Here is a 19,821-nt window from a genome sequence, read left to right as displayed (position 1 = left end):
GTAAGCATAATGAATTCTTCTTACTGTTAAATAGGCCAATATGTAGGTTCTCTAAAGTCTAACATCTTAGTAATTTGTACTTAAAAAAGTAAGGTAATCAATCTACATTCTATTTATTATACTTCCACCTTCCCAAACTTGCAATTTTTTTAATTTCCAGAAAGAGAGAATGTAAAACATTCTTGTTCAATGCACTCACAACAATGGAGCACTTTTTTATTTCTATTCATTTTTGTCCCAAATTATATTTAATATAATGTATCTTGGAAACTAAAAATGGACTGTGTAATGTTTTAAGCAGAAGCTAAAAGACTTAGATACAAAACCATTTTGTTCTCAATTTAGTGCACTGTTTCTGACCCTTTTCCTGCAAATTCCGTTAGTTTTAGATGAATGAAGTCATGTAGTTTTCTCAACTAAAGGCCACTTAGTTTTTGTTTTATGCAACATAGTCTGTTTACCAGTAACTGAAGTAATTTTCCAAATCCAATTGTATATATGCAGTTAAGATCTTGGCAAAGATGGTATTCTATTTTTAACTGCTAAATAAGTTTTATAAGAACTCATGGTCAAAAGAAAATTTCAGTACTTGTTACCTAATCGCACTTAAAAATTAAGTTATTTTTATCATTTAAAGTAACTATAGTCATACTATTTTATCATTGACAATGACATTATTTAATAACAAATATTATGGGTATATGTGAAGGCCCTAATGACTATTATCTAAGGAAACTTTTAAAATGTTCAAATAAAGTTAGTATATAACATAGTCAACATTTTATTCTGTTCTTTTCCACATTAATTTAAAATTGAAGGTAATATTACAAATCAAGTCATTTATGTTTCATGTGATCATGTTTTTCCTTAACTCCAGATGTCAGCTTGGGAGAAATGTACAGATCTGCAACATTTGGTCTTCACATTCTTACTTTATTCCTCATTGAAAAATCATATATCAATTTTCAAAGAAGTAACAGAACAGAGATAAGCTATAAAGAACTTAAAAAAATCAAAACCTTTTCATTGTCATTCAATGAGATTGATGGGACAAGGACAAGTTTCACTATAAGTTATATGAGATTTATATAAAAAACTCATTAATTCACAAACACTGGATTTAGATGGTCTCATTTTTTCAGTGGCTACCATCTTAAATACATTGCAAATATGCTTGATTCTAATGCAGGACTCTGCGTGTGCTATCAGATGAAAAACATTGACAGGAATGTGCTCTGTATTTTATAATACAGGCAAAAGGACTATGTTTGCTGGTATAAAAATGTGCTCCTTGTTCATAGTCTCCATATCCATAACAGCATAACATCTAGGGATGTATGTCATTCCATTTTTGAAAGCATGTTTGTGGTGTTTCTCAGTTGGTATACTTGTTAACTTAATATGATGAATTCCTTCAGATGAGTAGCTTTCAGAAATATTGGAGCTTTGTGTCGATTGGCTTTTGAGGCCATTTTCCCAGCCTGTCATTTCTTTAATCTCAAACTTTGTCTCTTCGACAAAAGTTTGGGTTTGCTTCTGGTCATCCCACCTACTCCTGCCCCCACCGCCAGATTGGATGGATTACTGGGAGCATAGCTCAAGTGGAAGAAACCTGCCTAGCAAGCATAAGGCGGAGTTCAAACCCCAGTACTGCCAATAAATAAGTAAATAAATAAAAATAAAAGTAAAAGCCTTTAAAAAACAAATCACTGAGCAATCAAACCTACCCTTCAGAGACAATACAGATGGAATAGACAACTTTTATCTCATATCTGGAACTAACCTCTACCTGCTTTTTGTTTTTGAGCTAGGCTTTCACTTTTCTGAATTAGAACTTGACCTGCCCTTCGTAGTACTTTCTCATACCCTCATTCACACATGATGTTCTCTGTCTTTGGATATTTTTTGTTTGTTTGATTGTTTTTGAGACAGTCATATTATTTCGGCCATACTGACCTCCATGTGCAGCCCAGGCTAGCCTGGAACTCAACAATCCTCTTGCCTTAACCTATTAGTGCTAGAATTACATTTATCTTCATGCCCAGTATTGGATATTTTTCTTGTTGTTAAGATGAAATATAGGTAGGATTATTTATTGTTGTGAGATAGTCTAATCATTGAAAATACTATTTTAGGTTAAATATAACAATCTGTGTAGTTAATTTCATGAACTAAGGATATTTACAAAAGTTTGTTTCACTGTTTATTGAATCTCTAGAATAATCCAAATACTTCTCCAGTCATTCTCCATATATTTATATTATATAATTCTAAGAAAAGTCATATGAGGTTGATGTTCTCATCTTTATTTACAGATGAGAAAACTGATGCTCAAAATTGGATAACAGATCTGCAAAACATTGTAACAGAGCCAGGTTTTGATCTCAAACCTGCCTGATCCATGTGAAGCCCATAATCTTTTTGCTATATTAATCTGAGGACTTGTTAAGATATTTGGGTGATGTAAGTCAACAAAATATTCCATTCAAGAATCATGAGCTACAAATTCTAGTTAATTCATGGAATTAGACCAAGTGCATTTTTGGTTTTTTTTTTGAAAAAGGAAGGTATAGAGGAGCATGTTCACTATTTAATTTAGATTCCAAAGTGAAAGGGAAAAAGACATAGTAGGACTATAAATGGGCTTTGAGAGGGATGTTGTTGACTTGGCTAGATACAGATGAATAATGTCAATGGGGTAATGGCTAAGGATTTGATAAAGAGGCGATTGTATTGTAGTGAGTTAAATTTAAGTCAGTATGATTGCCATGTAAGTACATAATGTACATAATGCATACTTCATTACAGATCCTTCAGTCTAAATGCTAGCATTGTTTCTCAGAGACACTTGCTCTGAGCATTCTATATAGGTCAGATTTCTTTGCCATAAATGCTTTTAAACTAAATATTAGTAAGATTTCTCCCCTGAAAATGTGGGTGGGTTTCTCTCTCACTCTCTTTCTTTTTCTGTCTCTGTCTCTCTCATTGTTTGTTTATTCAGGAATGTAACTACATTTGTTTAGTTCTAGTGTTTAAATAGGAACAATAATGCACTCTCCCCTTCAATTCCACTTCAGACCCATCTATTCTACTTTTAGCCTTCCCTATTCTTCTAGCAAACATATTAATCTTGGTTGCCGACCAGTTAATCTGATCAGCAAATTCCTATGTGAGAGTATTAAAGTATTAATGCCTCACTTCAATAGTGTCTTACTTTTAAGCAGTAACACCAGGCTGTTGTACAAGTCGTGGGTTCTGTCAGTATCCTTCACATCATACCTTCTCTCACATCCATGGAGACTGAGATAGCACTGGTATTGGTTAATAGTCTATGGTGCTTTGCCACCTGGATTGTCCAGTTCCAATTGAATAAAAGAAGATGATTTGTTGGTTAAACATCTTCTTCAGAGAAGAGTTCTTACAGTTTGTGAATATGGAGCCTCCAACCAGATCACCAGTGTGAGGACACGTGCTATGGAAAGAAAAGGCTGATATGTCAGGTCGTAATGAATATACACATCAGCATCATGCCTGGTGGGTGTGCAAAAAATTTTTATTTATTTATTTATTTTATTTTGCAGTGCTGAGGATCCAACTCAAGGTCTCATTTATGCTAGGTAGATGTTTGTTTTTGAACCTTTACTCATTTTGGTTCTTTTTCTCTGTAATACAGAAGAGTAAGAATGAGATCACAATAAAAGCTGCCTATCAAGTTTATGTAGTTGTTTGCTTGGAAAGTTTCCCCAGGATTTCTAAGTAGTTGCCTAACCCTGTACTTGTGGTCTATCACTGCCCCAACTTCAAAAAAAAATTCTATGATTAAGAATCAAAGATAATTTATTTAGTTAAAGTGGATCCTAAAGGAATTGCCTTCCCTGTACCCTTACTTCAGTTTTGGTTCCTGATGCCAGGGACCTTTCGGGACCCATTGTAATTGGTTATTTCTTAATCTTATATACTTCAGGGGTCCAAGTGTTGGCCCTGGGTCTTACAGTCTAGTGATTCTTGCATTTTGTATATCATTTACTGTTATAATTTGGTCTTTTAGTGTAGACATTCCTTTGGGTCACTGTTTCTCAATTTTCTCACTCTTCATTTTCTGCATTGCAATCCAGTGCCTGCTATCAGTGGATTCATTGTGTTCTGTATTGCCACTAGCCAAACCATGGTTATAATTGCCAACTGGGTTTTATCATTTTCTGACCCTTAGTAATCCTTAGATTCTCAGAACAGACATTTTAGATTAGGTTTCTTGAGCCTATGAGATCAGATTAACAGCAGACAAATTATTAAAATGTGGTATTTAGGTATTGGATTTCCTTTAATGATTTAGGTTTCAGATATGGGAAGGAAATCTGGGCCCTAACTGAGGTTAGTGCTGTCCATAGAAAAATATGTGTTCTTTATGACCTGCCTAGCATAGTTGGAGGAAATGTAGATGAGATCACCAAAAGTCAGAAAAGATTTATATAAAGGTAAGGGCAATATTGTTTTTGTTAAATCCCCAGACTTTAGCTCAGTGATGTACACAGAACAGTAATACATATTGCTTTATATCACTAACAGTGTGATGATAAGCTCTTCCTCTGCTTCCCTCGTACTTGTAAACAGTCCATGTGTATTTATTTAAGTTCTTGTAGGCCTAGTCTCAAACAGAAAATATGTTTGCTAACAAATGTTTGCTGTTACAAAGCTGGAAAACATAACTAGAAGTTGATATAGGGACAATAGTGAGAGATAAAGAACTTGGGAAAATAATTCTAAGCAGTTCAGTGGTTAAGAATGAACCTGTCTTGGCTTGAATCCTGGTCTATTACTTAAAGACTGGGTGACTTTTGGCAAGTTGCTTTACCTCTCTGCAATCAGTTTCTTGTGGTGGAATGAGAATAATACAAGTGCTTAGTTCTTAGAGTTCTTGTGATGTTTAAATGACAAAATGTATATCAAATGCTTAGAGCACTTCATAGCACGTGCCTCATTTGATTAGCGTCACTCCTGAAGTCCTTTGGGCTTTAACTATTACGTTGAAATTTGATTGAAATACACATCATCTGAAGTTTTAAGGGGCAAAAATGGCAGTGGAGGTCATATGCAGGGAAGTTAAAATTGGCAATATATCTCTCTTGCCAACTGCTGAGTGTAGTTGAGGTTTATGGGTTAATTGATCATGTAATAAACTGAAGTGTTCTCTTGACTTCTTTTTTTATTAAAACTAGATTCTTAGCTCATCTTGATAATTAGCTACTAAGAATCCTTGACAAAGTCACTTTTGGAAATTGAAGTGATATTTTTTGAATGCAAGATCAGAGAACATAAGGAGAGAACAATATCTTATTTTTCTATTCTTTTGGAGTCTTTTCACTATAGGTATTTTATAGTCTGTGGAGTGTATAGATTACAAGGATAATAAAATATAGATTGATAAATTGCCTCTACTGTCCCAAAAATGGGACAAAAAAGGGATTTCCAAGCTTATAGAATAGTATTAATTTTTTGTTGTATCTCTCCTTCTGCCAATTGGTGTTCCAGTTGATTTTTCTTCTAGCAGTGCAACTTGAAAGTCTATAAACAAAATATGCATTCACAGGGATTCTATGAACAAATTTTCCATATGAGTACTGTACAATATTTATACATTTCTTGAATATAGATGTGCAGTTTTGTTACCATTCAAACCAAAGAGATGGAAGAAGCCTGAAACCTAAACTTGCTTTTACTTCCAAGGTTACCTCCTCTAGTATTGAGCTGAGTCTGTACAGAAGAGCATGTTTCTGAATGAATTTATGCAAAGTAATGTGATGGGGCCAACAGCAGCCCTGAGTATTTGGGTCTGACATTAATATACATGTGAAGCTAAGTATAGATAACATAATGCAATTTTCTATCATAGATGTGTTGCTCCCTTGAGGTATTTAGTGACAGACTTATACTGCAGAGATACTTAAGAGTGCAGCAAACCCTTCCATTCATCTTTAAATTCATCAGGAAAAACTCTCCTTAGACATTTCATTATTATTATTATTTTATTAACTTACACAAATGTAGGTGGACTGTGCAATTTTTAATCATGACTAGAATTCAGTAGTGTAATGTAGACTTGAAATTGGAAGTTAAGATAAGTTTATTTCTCTTTATTGCTTTAAAGTGGCAAAATATTCCAACAAATAAGAGTTATAATAGAATGTTAAGGGAAGTCTGACTTTAAAGAATTAGTAATTTATTTCTGAGAAAATAGGAATCATTCATGTATGGCTTCTTTAAGTACAAGGGAAGCAAAGAAAACTTAGTTATACATGCAAAACCTGAAGAAATCATTGCTTTAAATTTAAACTTTCTAGAAGGGATTAGGAACCATACAGCTTCCATAACCTTAATTGTGAGTATCCTGAGATTTCCAGCCTTTTTATGTACTACTGTTGTGATGAAATTCCGGATTTTTAATTGGTGCCTATATATTTACTTTGTACCTTGGTTTCTCAAATTATAAAAATAAGGTCATTATTGTAGGTATTACATAGATTATTGTGTGTTTACAATGTGAACACAATGAGCTGTCTTAATTTTTATGATTATTGTTTTAAACTACCTATCTATAAACTGTTTATTTAGTCTTTCATCTATAAAAGTCACATTAATGTTTATTATAGAAATGTATACTTTTTCATGTAAATAATACATTCAATACAATAATAAATGGAGTTTCTGGAATTTTTCTTATTTTTAAATTTTAAAAAATGGATAAATAATGTGACAAAAATGGGCTCTAAGAATGTTTTAAAATAATAATAATAATAATCATTGCATCATCATCACTTTCACCATGGTCAATTTTCAATTTGTAATAGCATGCACAATTTATTTTTGGACTTACGTTTTTAGGTCTTGTGAAAGATATGTTTAAACTAATATGTTTTTTAAAGGCTAGAGATTAAACATGTATGAGAAAGTTAAAAAAAAATTGCCTGTGGCCACTTATGATGTTTCATGTGTATAATCCCAGCAATTCAGGAGGTAGAGACAAGAGGATAGAGTCTGGAGGCCAGTGCTAGCAAAAAGTTAGCCAGACTCTCTCTTAAAACAACAACAACAACAACAAAAAGCTAATAGCAAGAGGACTGGGGTGTGGTTCAAATGGTATAGCACTTTCACTCAGGTAAAGCCCTCAGTTTAATCTCTAGTACCGTAAAAAACAAACAAACAAACAAAAACACCTAAAATCATGTTATAGTCCATTAAGAACATGTTTATTCTATTCAGTGCAACCTTTGATTGGCTGACAATACATTTTCCCCAGGAAAGTCTGTAGAAACAAGCCTATTGGGGTTTTAAGCCTTTATTCTAATTTGCCCACAGTAAATTTGTTATTGATGAGCCATAAAAATACATCAATTATTATTTTAAATTGGTAGACTATTATCCTGTAGTGGCTGATAGACATCATGCTTAGAAAAACAATGTGATACCCTCATTTATATTTTCTAATGTTTGTAAGGGGGCTGTAGAAACTCGGCTGTAGAAACTCAGGTTGCCATTGAATACATATCAGATGTGTTCAGTGAAGGTACTGGTATGAACATCTTACCTTTTTGCCCTTTTTAGGCAGCTAGAAAAATCGGGTAACCAAAAATAATTCATGTAAAAAATTACATATTCCTATTCTCTAAATAAAGAGGAAATTTTGTATAAGAGTAGCCAGACAAAGCATTAGAATAAAAGAGATATTCCCATAACAAATCTTAATATAAATAAAAGACCCAACTTGATAAAATAGATGAGTCATATGTATAAGAAAGAGCTTGAAGTATTTAAGAACTGTTTTTGTGATAATTTCTTGGACATTTCTATAAAGATCTCCTGATATTCATTCATACCACATAACTGATAAATTGTAGATGTTTAAAGATATAAGTGTGAAAGCTGCAACATTTTAAAGAAAAAAGTGGCAAAATATGTTTTATCTGTGAGTGATGAAGGATTTTCTAAATTTATGGGTAATGAAAAATATCACCAAGGCTGTACACAATTATGTTGAATGTTAATAGGTTCAGCAATTTCCAGATTGCTGCATAGGCTGGTTCAGAGATCAGCAAGGTAAATAGTATAAATGGAGGTACCCACTTTGGGCTCAGGTTCCTCACTCACCTAGTGGTACAGAACTGCAGGGAATCACAACTAATTGAGTGGGATTTCATTGTGCTTTCTCCAAAACCAACTGTAATCCTTCAATCCCAGCTCTCTCTGTATACATATGTTGATAACGGTTGGAATACTCTAATACATCACCTAGGCTGGACACATTGCAACTGTTCACTGCTCGTTAATCATTTCTGATTTGGGTAGAATACGAACAGAGATCAATTTCCTAGAAGTAATAGGAAGTCATTCTGAAAGACAGACCTGCTAAAAAGGCTTTTGCTACAATAGATTAATGTTAGTGAATCTTGACCTTCGATTTTTACATCACTTTATTTTCAAAGCCATTGTCTTCTACTGACTTAAAACAAATCAGTAGTTATGGGATATTGTGTACATTGTCCAGATTCCTCTTGTTTAGGCTTCATTCCCCTAATTGTCTAGAATGTGGCTGCTTTAGGCTCATAGCTGAATTACTCTGCATAAATTTCCCTACGCAAAGTAGTTGCCTTGCTCAAGTTTATGCAACTGACCAAGGTTCTCTTCCTCCAAGGAGTGATCGATCAACACTAGGATACCAAGATCTTCTCCTTTACCTTATTCCAGGACCACCCCGATTAGCCATCTTACAGCCTACCTGAGAAGTGGGCTGACACCTCTGTTTGTTCTTTCTTTTTATTATATTATTATTGTACTGGTGGTACTTTGTGACATTTACAAAAGTACTTACAATATATCTTAGTTAAATTCACCGCCTCCATCATTCCATTATATCCCCACTCTCCCCATTCTTAGAATAGTTTCAGCAGTTTTCATTTTTTTCATTTTCATAAATGAGTACATAATATTTCTACTATATTTACCTTCCTTCACCCTTTCCTTATGCCTTCCCATCTTCCACTGATACTAAACCTCTAGACAGGACCTGTTTTACTTTCCTGTCCTTCATTTTATAAAAAATTTAAAAAAGACATTTTTGTTTGTTTATGACAGCTATGCAGAGAGTTTCATTGTGACATTTCCATATACTTTTGTATTATAACCCTAATTTGTTCATCTCCTCCATCTCTGTTAGTTCTTGGTTTCCAGTTCAATCTTGCCTCTGCTTGGTTACGCCTCCCTTACTTCTTTTTGGGTTGTCTCCCGGTAACCCTCCTGCAAAGTGTATCTCCAGTTCAGAGTGTAATTTCTAGAGAATCTGACCTACAGTGCTAGTCACATTCATGGTACTGTTCTTAATTTTAAAGATATTGTCTAAGTTTCTGTTGTGTTCTGAAACAGCATGGCAAACTGTTGTTCTTTGTTGAACTTGTGGTAGTAAAGTGTGAGAATCTTTTAAATGTTCTTTGTGTAGTGTTAAAATCATCCTCAGCATCTTGTCAACCATTAATAGAGTTTGAAGTGATAAAACATAAATCTAATCCTGTTTTCTTTTCATTCTCACTGAAGTTGTTGGCATAGCTATGATGAATATGATATGTCCACAATCTGTTATGAAAGTGCGTGCATTTGAGAAATGAAATTTCATGATTTATTCTTTAGATACTGAAGTAAGCAAGTGAAAGTGTTCTTCGAAAAATGCCTAAAACAAATATGTCAGCATATAAAAATTCTTGGTAATTTATAGAAGATTTTTATTATTACTTTCCTGAGTTTTTAAAAATTCTGTTCTATAGATTACTAAAGAGATATTCACCTTGAGGTTCCAGCAATACAGACAGACAAAAATTGATAATATTATTAAAATCATTTACTAAGTTATTATTAGGTCTTAAAGACTGTAGTTAAGAGGTATCATGATTAGTAAGAATTCATAAAAGAGAGAGACTATGCCAGCCACAATGGATTTGGGAACAGCAATGGCAAGGACAGAGATTTAAAATGTCCAAGAAATATTGAACTTTATTTTTCAGCAGTATGAAAGTTTAAAAGATTTATAACATAAGTAACATGGAAAACTGTAGATATATTATTGGTATGTAAATAGTAGAAGAGAATGCTGGAAGGACCCCGTTTATAAAGTAATCTCAATAATATAGGAAGAATACTTAAGTATCTCATTTTTAATTCCATTTTTCAAAAATTTGTAAATGTGTTTATATTTAATATCTCTTGGTTTCATTCCTCCAGGTAACTATTGATGGACATATGTCAGATTATTATGTAAATAGCAAAACCCCCTTTAGACAGCTGGGAATTAGCTTGTTCACTCCCTGAATTGTCTGTCTTTTTAAAAAATGAATGCTCTTTGAGGTAGAATCAAAACAACCACTGAAGTTTGCAGATTAAATATATTGTTTTTTCTTTATCTACACTGACTTTCAGTTTATCACAGGAGAAACTTAAATTGGTTTGAGTGTATTTGCACTTTATGAAGCTATGTGGGTTTTTGCCTAGTACCTAATATTTATGCAAATACGCCAACGTTAATTTGAACTCACAACTGTTTATCAATCTGTGATAATTGCTGTCCACTTCTTTTACAAGGGCACCATTTAACCTCAACTGTATTGAGCGGATTTTGCTAGCCTCCACTTACTTTCTTATTTCAGCTTGAAAATATTAGAGTAAGTAGTCACTAGAAATTCTATTATGTAACAGTTGCGTAAGTACTTGTATAGTCATTTATATAAATTAATATGTTGAATGAAACTTCTACTAAAACCTGTTGATATTACAGGTAATATTTTATTATAATACCAAAAAATACAAAATCTTAAAATACTATTTTGAATCATTTTTGAGCAAATATGTGCCATGTGCCTTATTATGAGCCCACATTGAATGTTGTTATTTGCATTGAATTTTTTTATTCATCTCCTAATAAAGTATGGAGTATAAAGTGGTAAGAGAATTCTGAGATGTTCTAAATTTAATTATAAGGGCCCAAGAATGGCATGGAGGTGAGATGGAGGAGATTAATCAGTTAACAAGCTGTAAGCTGAATAGAACAAGACACTCGTTTACATTACTAAATATATGTTTATTTTGATTTAGATTTTAAATGCCTCCCAGAAGCTCATGTGTTGAAGGTTTGATCCCTGCTAACGATGCTGTCAAAAGTGATGGAAACTTTAGGCTTAGTTGGAAGATGTAGCTCATTTGAGTTATGCCCTTGACAGGGATATTGGGGCCCTGCCCACCTCTCTCTTTCTCTGCTTCTTGACCAACATGAGGCCAGTGACTTTTCTTTACCAGTTCCTCCCCACCATGGTGTTCTTTCTGCCTCATCACAGGCCCAAATTGATAGGGCAAACTGACCGAGAACTAAACCTCTGAAACTGTGAACTAAAAAATAAATCTTTCCTACTTTTAAGTTGTTTATCCCAGGTGTTGGTTTGTTTGTTTGTTTTTACAGTGATGGAAGGCTGACTAATGCACTGTATATCTCCTTGCACTTTATAGATCACTTTCATATGGCTGCTGATATGTAGACCTTAAAAGCTCTGTGATAGTGGAAAATATATTTCTGATAACATTTTTGTGTTGAAGAAACTACTTAATTATAAAAAGAGCTAAAAATCCATGCATGTCTAGACATAGCAATTTAAATTGTCAGTTTATACAGTTAAGATAAAATGGTAAATATGCTAGACAATGCAAAACTTAAACAAACATATAATTTGTAAGAACCATGTGTCATGGGGAAGTAAAATGTAAAGTGACCAGTCCTGGCTCTGGCAGCTACCTGGTGAGTGGACTTGGGCAAGTCACTTCCATTTGGAGCACTCAGCCTCTTTATAGCAGATTAGGAATACTGAGTCCTTACTTGTAAGGTTGTGAATGTTAAATAAGCTAGTATTTGGAAAGTGCCAAGTGTGAAGGAAAGTTTCAACTTTCAATTGTTACCCTGGATAACCTAATGTTATCACACCACCTATGATGGGTTCACCTTAATTGAATGGTTTTGAAAAGGAAGCTAAGAAAATTTGTCCTACACTCTGCATTTAGGTTTCAGTACAAGAAAAAAAGAGATCTATAGGGAGATAAAGTGTTTTTGGTCATTGATTTTTTTTTTTAGTTGTTTTCTATTTTATTTGGAATAATATTCAGATAACTTATAACATGACACAAATATTTTGCATTTTAAATTTATTTCCAGATAAAGATTTATTTGTGAAACAAACAGTGGACTATATGCAAATGTGACTGTTTTTGGTGAGAAGTATGATCATAATTATAGTGTGCTGCAGTGTGAAGAGCTTGATTTACAACACTCGGTAGGTAATCTGAATAAATCGTAAATTACAACAGTGAGTTTCTTATGTTCTATATTCTTTTAGAATATAGAGCTGTATGGATTTGGTTAGTTAAGTGGTATCTTTTCTGTGTTGTGTGTGTGTAGAAATGTACATGTACCCCTCTCTGTCTTTCATAAATACATACATACATACATGGATATATACACACACAGCACATAGTCTTTATGTATTAACATTTGTCTAAGCAAGTGTCATATAGAGATTTATTTTTTCCTTAAACAATCTAAACCCTCCAACATGTGTTTGGACAGAATGGAAGATAGGTTTTTAATTTATAAGCCAGAGGAATGACTGACTTTGGAATTTCTTTGTTCAGCACTCACTTCACCGGGAAAACATAAGTGCCATATTGAACTTTTACTTTCAACATTTTTCTTCAGTGACAATGATATGACAAACTAAAGATGGGAAATTTTGTTATGTAGCTGGTGTATATTTCTTCTGTAAGTTGAAACAAGATAAATGACACAAGAATCCCTGGCCATGAACTAAACTTGCAGTTGGTTTTCCTTTTGCATATCTGCATTTAGTCACTTAAAAAAGTTGAAATGCTTCAAAGAGGTGACTTCTTAACCACAAGACTCTTGAAGCAGAAAGATCACATGAAGGGTGGAGGAGTGGACAAGGCAGTGGGAGCAGTACCAAAGCGGTATTATTAAACATGAAAACAGAGCGTTAATCACAACTTTGGAATATTTGCAAAGTTGAAAATATTTTTTAATGACAAGGGTTGTAGATAACTAGGAAAAATAATAATTTGATGAAAGCTTGTGCATATCTAGAACTAGATTGTGAGCCACAAGATTTTTAACAGTTAATTGGGATTTTCAGTAAAATTACTAAGAATTAGCCATGTGCTAAGCCCAGAGATTGTCAGAGAGAGTCAAACAGACTGAAAACACTGTATTCATGGATTTTTTTATTCTGATGGGGAAGTATACACAAATAATTTTTTAGTAATAGTATTATGTTAATAGTCCACAACTGCTCTGCTATTCTTTCTATTCTTTTCTATTCCATTCTGTTCTATTCTATTCTATTCCATTTTACTCTATTCTTTCTTTCCTCTTTTCTCCTTCCCTTCCTTCCCCTCCTCTCCCCTTCTCTTTCCTGTTATTTACTTGAGTCTGAATTAGGTAGTTCTACATTATCAGAAGAAATACATTCATTTGACCATATTGGGCTGTATGAATTTTATGTGTCCATTAATTCAGAATTAGATGTAAAGCACCAGTGGTTAATGTCAGAGTAGAGATATATGCTTATTTGTTTAACTAAAAATAAATTTCACATAAATATTAGTGGTTATATCTGTTCATTCATTTAATTTCCCCCACATTGTTCATTGTTTCTCTTATATTTAATAATAGAACAAACCAGATACTTAAAATGTATACAATAAATGCTCAAAGGTTTGATCAAATGTAAAGTAGATCAAATAGAAAGTAAAGGACAGCCAATGGAAATTGGTAAATAAATACAAACAAAATGATATGTGGCTCAGATAAAATTATATGGACAGTTTTGAGTCTAGAAGAGGTAAATTATAGATTTTAAATGAAATGTTTTGGATTGAATCTCAAAATATGAGCAAGACATAGTCATAATGATGTGAAGTCTGAGCACTACATGTCTATGCATGGTTTTTAGATGTATGTTCTTAGGTGGGCAAGATGGAGAATATTTAAAGGTGAATAGTTAATTTTTAAAAAAAGGGAAATGCTTTTCTATTTTTCAGTTAAAGTTCAGTCATAATTTTATCATGACATGGTGAAAACTCAATTTCTGTTCTAAATTCCTTTTGAGATTTGCGATTGGTAATTCCTCCCTTAGTATGGTCAAACTTTTTTTTTTCTATAAATGATATCATTTATGCATGTTTTCTGTAATTCTTCTGGGTCTTTTTAAAAATGTGTACTATGATATTTTTTCTGAAGTATGGACAATAATGCATGTATAGTTTGTATTTTTTCTTAATTTATTATGAAGTACTCTCCCTGACTTTAAGTATTTTTCAGAATATGATTCAGTGACTGTTTCCATTATGTTTCTTTAAAAAAATCTCCCTTTATTAAACTGTGGTTTGAAATTTGTAGTCTCCAAATTTAATAATGACTTATCCACATATAAAAAAAGAGTTACTTATTATTTGAAAAAGTTAGTAGTATTGTATTTATTTTTAAAAGTCCAGTAGTATATTTATTGACAAACTATGAGAAATTGATATAAAATCATTTTAAAAAATCACTTGCCTTTTTATACATTAAGAAACAATGGAAAGAAATTTAATATTAAGGAATTTATATCCCTTTGCTTATTCTTTTCTTGACTATAGTTTTATTAGCAAAGCTCTCAGCTTAGAATATGTAACAGTTATGTTCTGTGGTAGCTTAGTTTGAAAACCTCTGTTAAAATGCAAATTACACACTGTTGAAAGATGGGAATTTAATGAAATTAATGGGCTTTTAATTTACATTTTTAATCCCTTTTGACTTGTTTCTCATTCTTGGTGACTGATCAGATTCAGCATATTCTTCTATAATGAAACCTGAGCTGACAAGTAGGATTCATGCCTTCTCTTTTAAAGACTGATACAGTATACTTGAAATTTAGGGAACTAATTTTACATCTCTTACTGTCATGTAAGATGATTAGACTGGACAAGGTTGGAGTTCTCGGGTTAGTTATTTCTGAAGGCCTCCTGTGTCTGTGTGAAACTGTGTGTGTTTATGATGCAAGCATGCACTTGTGTATGTATTTCTTCAGCTTTTTGGCTGGGGTTTCTAATCTCAAAAAGTAAACAAGCACCCTCTGACTTTTAAGATCTCTTCTACATGCAGAATTCATCTATTGGAGGTCTCTAGATACTGTGAATTGCTTTTTTAGCCACAAAATTGATGGGATACATTATCCATGAATTAACATTAGTACATAGGTAGTGACCATTGTGAATGGTAGTACTTTATTTTTGGTCATATGGATTAGGAATTTGCATGATAATTTTAGACCACCACTGTTATTTAATTTGTATCTACTTCTTAGGAAGTGGGAATAAATAACTAGATACATTTGTGGACACAATTATTACTGTTTTACCTCATAAAATATGATTTAAAATTTTAGAAAACATTTTATTTTACCTACAACTGAAATTTTGCCTTTTGTTTTGTTTTCTTGTGGTACTGGGAATCAAACCCAGGTCCTAGCCACCTAATCTAACACTGAAAATCAATCCCAGGTCCTAAGCACTCACTTTTCACCCTGAGAGCTAGATCCTCAGCCCCAATTTTGCATTTCAAAAAGAAACCTGAATTTAATTACTTATTATTTTGATGCTTGGTTTTCAAAGTGATTGCTAAAAAAATCTTTATATAATAAGTGTTCAGAAAGATTAAAATAATCTATAATAAGAAAAACCAGCTACAGTAATGATTCTTCATATAAATATAACTATATAAATATAAATATTTATATAAATATTTGCTAATTAGATAAAATTTTTAAAGGTCTATGGCTAATAATATTCTTAGCTTCCAAACAGTGATTTGTTTTAGAAGAAACCCACTTTGGTAAATTATACAAATAGAATAGGTTAATTCTCAAAATCTGACTCTCAGATTCCCATTTAATCAAACTTTTAAATTAAAAAAAAAGATGTTTTCTTTGTTGGAAGCTGACTTCATCAAATTAACAGAAATTTAATATTTCTGTATGAAACTAATTTTAAACTATGTGGAAAATACACTTTAGATTATGAAGCATTTATTTTTTTGGCACATTGTTGTCTCTAGGTGGACCGTAGAGATTTGATTTGAAAATGTTGTAATTACAGTGTCATCTAAATGACAGGTGGGTTTCAGACTTTCAATCCCATTTGTTTCTTTAGCTCCTATTTACTACACCCCTCCCTCCTCCCTCTCCCCTCCCTCACCCTCCCCCCTCCTTCCCAAGCTTGTATCTGGTTCTAGGCTTTTGCCTCTTAGCTGGAAGGAGTCAGCTCAGTGGTGCATACTTATTTTTTGATATTAATATGTCCCTAGAGGCTGCTTTTTCCTAATTAAATAAAGAGTAATTAAAAAATCAAACAGAGAAAAGTATATACCATAAGCATTTATTATTAGCTGTATGAGATATAGTAAAATACAATATGTAGATGGTGATTAAACAACTTCTTGTTACAAAATTTAAACTTGATCTTTCATTTTAATAGCCCTTTTAGGAACCTGGTTATATCTGTTGGATAATTAAATGGATATATGAAGTAAGAGATCCACTAATCTCTTACTTGGCTGATGTTTGAAATCTACAATAAGAGCAATTCTTGGTGTTTATTAAAATGTAGGTATTCCAGGGAAGGATAACTTGAGCCACAGTGAACAAGTTTATTTCATTGTTTCCTAGTTATGCTGGTCAGAAGTGAGAGATTGAGAAAAGGTGACTTCTGAAGGGAAAAGATTAGTTTAGAGATCATAGATCCATTAAAGGGGAAACTGGTGGTGGCTTCCTCCTAGATACTTTGGCTAGGTTTGATTCTGTTTACCTGATTCAGTAGAAACACATGTTCTATACTGAAACATAATAAACAGATCACATGATGACGTGATGATGTTACTGTCCCTTGACAAGTGATTCCTAAGTGTCGCTTAACAATGGGATGTCATAAATCTGAGTTTTTGAGGGAAATAAGACAGCAAAAAAATAAGATTCAAAGTTACATTGAATGTTCTACTTTAGACTTGGCTGAGTGCTCTGGGTCTGTCAGCTTGGCCAGGTCTTGAAGTGTTACCCAGGATAAACAGCTATTGTTCAGCGAGTATAATGGTTGCACAGTGCCCAATTCTTGGCAAAAGGTAAAGAGTCTAACTTAAATAGCACAATCTCTGCAAAGAGAGATTAAAGATTAGTCATGTTTGGGCATAGTGAGAGCTGTTAGAACAGTTCACTGCTTCCATCTTTGCTTTTTCCCCACCTCCACAGTCTCAGCTACAAAAATAAAAACCTCTTTTATAGACCTAAGTCTCTTAAAGGTGAAATATGCTAATAGTAAAGTTAATGAAGAAGGAAATTGTAAAAAGAACAGACAAAGCTTCTCTTAGTTTTTGATTTCCTGTGTATGATTAAAAGGATATGGTTAAAGAACTACATAATGCCCTGCACTACTAGGATATTACATTAAAAAGGTATTTGTTGTTCATCTCAAATTCAAATTTCATTAAATACCCTGTGATGTTTACTTGCTAAATTCTGCAGTCTTACTCTAGGGGAAGAATAGTCACAAATTTCATCAGAGATGTATTAAAAAGAAAAAAGAGATAATAAATTCAATGAATATGTCGCTTTACTTAAAAAAGATCTGAAAGTGGCTGTAGAAGTGGGTGTCAACTTGTGAGTTATTATGGCAAAGAAGTGGGTACAAGAGTCATCTAAAATAATATCAGCTGTAGATGGGCTTGGCTCATAACAGACACAGTGAACTGAAGTAGCTAGTAGACATTTGCCTGGGTATTTATCCATTTTGTGTATTTCTCTGTAACCTGGTTCAGTCAGGTACAGGTTTCTCTGCTCATCTAGTAAGAGCTCAGCAGACATTTTCCTAAAGGGCCAAAGTCATCTCTGTTTTAATTACTCATCTGGACTTTGAGGTATGAAAGCAATCAAAGAGTATATATAAAAGAATGGACATTGCTGTCTTTCAATAAAGACTTATAAGAGCAGGTCTTGCAAAAAATGATACCTGTTGAAACTACTCCAGGAATTGGAGGGATAAAGGAAAATGGTAGAGGGGGTGTGTGAATTCATGTATGATATATTTGATACATTGTAAGAACTTTTGTAAATGCCACAATGTACCCCTACCCAGCACAAAAATAAAGGAAAAAAAAAAAGAATAGGTCACATAACAGTTATGCATAAGTTTGTGGACCCATCTTAGTGCTTCTTGCCTATAAAATCTCACATAAACAAATGCAAAAGTAGCATTATGATCATATAGTTTCTTAACATATCATTAGAAAAAATATACTTTTTCAAATCAAGTGTGATACTAGAAGTGAATATAGTTGAATATGTACAAATATGTATATACTGCCACATTACAAGATGGTGAGGCTAAAGCAAATGAGGGCAGTAATTACTGCCCTGGGAGTTTAAATGCTTAAAGTTGCTAGCTGGGACATGCTAAATCAGTTTTACCCTTTAGACAAGGATTTTTCTCTTTTTTAAAATTTCATTTCTTAATTTAAATTTGGTTTGTGCTATTTTGTGTAGGACATTTTAAAATATTGATGTACTATAGAAACCTCCGGCATTTAACTTATACTTTGAGGAAAATTGTCTAGTTAAAATTCTCAAATTAGAATTTTAAATATATTTCCATTACTTGAAAATAACATGTGATTAATATTGCCATTCTTAAATAGTTGCTATGGTATAATACCCATTTTAATATTAGGACTCATTGCTTGTACTGCAACTTCAGTTACAGTTACATCACTGTAATTGATGAGGAAGATAATCTTCTTTTGATCTCTTGATTTCAAATTGCTGTCAAGTTTAGTGGAGTACTTTTCAGCTATATGTTTCCCAGAACATTTATCAATGATGAAGTACATAAATTTATTCTTCACTTACTGCCTTCTCTAATTCAGACAGCCAATTATGTTTACAGACTATGTGATTGGCGAATGCTTCAGGCGTTCAGCAGGCATGCTAGTCAACAGAGCATTCTGCTTCTCTGTTACCCTTATCTTCCATATCTGTCTCTTCAAAATGAACCAGAAAGTGTTGAGGTCTCCAGAAATTGCCAATGTAAATGATTTTATTCAACTGTTATTCACACCGGGATGCTGCTGTCAGAATATGTTTTGGGAAAATAAATTTAAATAACTTTGAAATATTGTGATTTTTAGAAGATCTATATACAATGCAAAAACGTAGTTAATATCACTGTTTAAAGTACTTTATATATCAAAAAGGATTATGTAGGTATATTTATTTAATAGCATGTATATATACAAATGTAAGAACCAAAATCTACCCCCAAACTTCAAATATTATTGTTTAAATATTTTAATGTTAAATATTTTGCTGTTTTTCAGTTAGTGTAGCAGGTACAAAGGAATATGGAAAGACTTGAATGAAATAAATATGAGAGGTTTTTAAATATTCTGTATATTACCTATAAAGGTAGCCAAATTTTTATAATAATTTAGCTCTAACATAGTACAAAGAATTATGTTTAAATATAATTGAAATATAATTTCAAAGATATAAATCCTCCTTGTATAAATAACTTAAATTTATATTATAGTTTGTCTTGTGTTCTTGGACTAGCTCATAGAGTGTCAGATAATATTTATGAATCTTATGTAATATACACATATATATATTTGTTACACAATCACAGCACAATAAAAAGGATCAAACT

General features: G+C 32.7%; 1 protein-coding gene across 43 annotated transcripts in view; it reads left to right on the top strand.

The window, feature by feature from the left end:
- The window catches only part of Adgrl3 (adhesion G protein-coupled receptor L3), a 1,316,738-nt gene that overhangs the window by 206,813 nt on the left and 1,090,104 nt on the right, over nucleotides 1-19,821 (top strand). For 38 of the 43 annotated variants that reach the window (XM_074042162.1, XM_074042151.1, XM_074042155.1 and 35 more), the window contains one exon: nucleotides 12,236-12,353. The exons of the other annotated variants lie outside the window; for them this stretch is intronic. The gene's annotated coding sequence lies outside the window, so the exon portion shown is untranslated. The remainder of the gene's footprint in view (nucleotides 1-12,235; nucleotides 12,354-19,821) is intronic. 43 annotated transcript variants of the gene reach the window in all.

Source organism: Castor canadensis, chromosome 9 (genome assembly GCF_047511655.1).
Source record: "Castor canadensis chromosome 9, mCasCan1.hap1v2, whole genome shotgun sequence".
NCBI classification, from domain to species: Eukaryota; Metazoa; Chordata; class Mammalia; order Rodentia; family Castoridae; genus Castor; species Castor canadensis.
Note: the sequence above shows the minus strand (reverse complement) of the source record. Positions and strands in the feature narration are given on the sequence as shown.